Raw genomic sequence first — 3,038 nt, forward strand, 5'->3', positions numbered from 1 at the left:
TGGTGCTTATCGAAGATATATAGATAAGAATAAATATTTGGATCAATCGCATACGCTTTGGATAAATTGCAAGATGACAAAACTTATATGGGTGATATTTTTCCATAGATTTTAGATAGACAGAACATAGTTTTCAAAATATCGATGGCGTAGACAATTATACATGTTGAAGTGGTCACCATTTCTAAGAAAACTCTACATCTGGTGTTACGACCGTTCGCGGAGAGACGCGGTCGCGAGGAAAACGCGTCAGCGAGAGGCGTAAATTCTCGCTACGATTCGGTGAATCGACGCCGCGAAGTAGTCGTTCCCCTGTTTCGGTTAAGATAACAGAGGTGGTTAAATGAATATGACACAGTAGTAAGTTATATTTCACCGTTTATTCCAACAACTTATAATGAAGGCAGTTACGCTGGTGCGTATGTACGAGATGAGTGAGTGACTGATCTGCGGGTGTGTATACCCGGTGGAAGGATGTTGACCGTTCGAAGGATGTAAAATCAGTACTTTCTTGGGAGACGATGCTGTGTCGGAGGAAAGCTAAGGATGGGTGTGTCGAGCGCACGGGACCATCGGATTTGTTCGTGACGATTTGAGTTAGGAGAGTGAGGGAGTAGGCTTCGTCGTTAATTGGTTAGACGAAGGGTCTTAACCGCGCTCGAGAGAAAGTGGTTAGTGGGAGGAAAGTTGCAGCGTACGTGAGAAAAACTAACTTCCCTTTTTCGCCGTGGTAGACAATAGTCTCTAGAAATTCCTCGGAAACAGATGTTTGTTTCGTTTGAAGGACCTTTTCTAGGAAATCTATGAGATTTATGGAAGGTACTTAAAACTATGGAGGATACGCTGCGAGTATCCGAAGACATCTGGTTGCCATATTGCCCGCGGTGTGTGGCCTGGGCTAGGTAGAGGGTTACGCGACGTAACATCTGGTCTTTTTAGCTTTCTCAAGCACTGAAGCTATCCAGAGCGTATAGACAATAGACTGGGACGAAGACACACCATAAACAGTAGACAGGCTCAAATTATATTCCTACTTATACTTACACTTCTGTATTAAAATATATTTTCTACCATACAATTTATCTACGCGTTTTATTTTTCTCATTTTTACGAGTTTTTGGAAACCGAAGACTTAGAGAACATCTGATTACACAATTGCGATTGTTAGTCATCCAAGATGGAAATTACGGTGGATTGTAACCAAGATGGAAGATAGACGTAATTATATCAAAGAAATAGTGCTGAAAACTTTAAAAGGTGTATGAAATCAATCCTCTTCACTCTCGCAATGCAAAGTGTAAGATATAGTTGAATTAGACGATTTCTTTTCATTCATGGGAAAACCGAGTGAGTTTTGACAATGATAGTAACACTGTACAATTAGAATCGTTGAAAAACTGAGACTATAACGTCGCATGAATTCAAAATATCACAAAGTGCAAATATACGAAACAATTTCGTCGTCTATCGCAGTTGAAAGATCGCTTAGCTTCGCTGGATTGATTCTGTGCCAGCGAAGGAGTAGCCTAAGTGACGAAAACTTTGAACGATTCACTCTGTTACATGCAAATAGCCACTAAAAGAGGAAACTAAATTTATTTTCAATATTATGGTTTCTTGCATTTTAATATCATTTCTTTCCCCAATCTATTTTTGTCATCAAGAAATATTTGAAATAATATTTAATGCAAAGTTAAAATATTTTATTCTATGTTTTAGATTATTAAAATAACGTAAACGTATGAATAAAGATATTAGTGACGGGTGATGAGATTGCAATAAAGGACCAGGACATTCAACAGTCCTAAGTGAGGTGCGGAAAAGTGACATCGAAAAATCGGGTAGGAGAAACTCTTACACCCCAAAATATTGTTGATAAGAAAATTGCAAAAGCCAGACAAACCCAGAAAATAAAACAGGAAATAATGAGACAATGAGGAAGAGTAAACATACCGTCTTAAAATAATAAAAATAATAATATAATTAAAATAATAAAAACTCACAGGTGATGACTGATAATGTAGGGACGTGTAGAAACGACGACGTTCAGGATGTATCTGATGTGATGTGATGACGAATACGTGCTAACACGAGCAATAAGCGGCTATCTTGGAGAGATTGATCACGAGCATGCGCACGGTGCGATAGAGATGCCGCCGCCATAACGGTGCGCGCTAATTGGCCTGCGGAAATTGATGGAAGGTGACTGATTGATTCGCGGAATAAGTGCGCTGATTGGCCGATCAAGTAGAAAAGGTAGATAGCCAGCAGGAAGATCAACTTGAGGAAAATTTGAACGCATTTTTAAGAATAAAAAGCAGGAAGTAATTACAAAACGAAGAAGAATAGACATACTGACTTAAAATAATCAAAATTCACAGATGAAGACTGGACATATATGACACGAGTAGAGGCGATTGGCTGGTTTAAATAGATAAGTAAGATGGCCGACGAGTAGATCTACTAGAGGGAAATTTGACAACATTCTAAGAAAGGATGATAGTAAAAAGGGAGAAATACTGTTTTTCTCACGCGTTGATTACTAAAGTACGAACAAATAAGGAGACCAATCCTTAAGTAATACCCATGGTGGTTCCGGGGTTGGTCGTCATGTACCTTGTGAAGGCTAGGAAAGGAAGAAAGGTTTTTATTGAGTATGGCGCATACCATCTAACCCAATCTCACTTAACTCAACAGTACAGGCTGTTGGATATGCGTAATGCATTTACCCTCCTCGTGGAATAAAAGCATTATCAAAATTAAAATCCTTTATTTGGCAGAATTTTACTATCTATTTAAGATAGTTTTTATTTAAATTGTAGAACAACGAATATTTAAAACAGTATTTGCAATATTTTTTCTCGAAATTTTTCTAGGTTCTGGCTATCATACAGCCAAAAGCCAGGTAACACAGAATATGCCAGCTTTTAATAGAGAACCGAACCCAGAAGAAAAAGATGATATGATAATGCAGGCACGCTAGCCAAACCTAAAAAGGATCAATATGATAAAGTAACTGGATAAACTTAAATATGTCG

The sequence above is a fragment of the Bombus vancouverensis genome, chromosome 17, assembly GCF_051014615.1.
Source record: "Bombus vancouverensis nearcticus chromosome 17, iyBomVanc1_principal, whole genome shotgun sequence".
Lineage (NCBI taxonomy): Eukaryota > Metazoa > Arthropoda > Insecta > Hymenoptera > Apidae > Bombus > Bombus vancouverensis.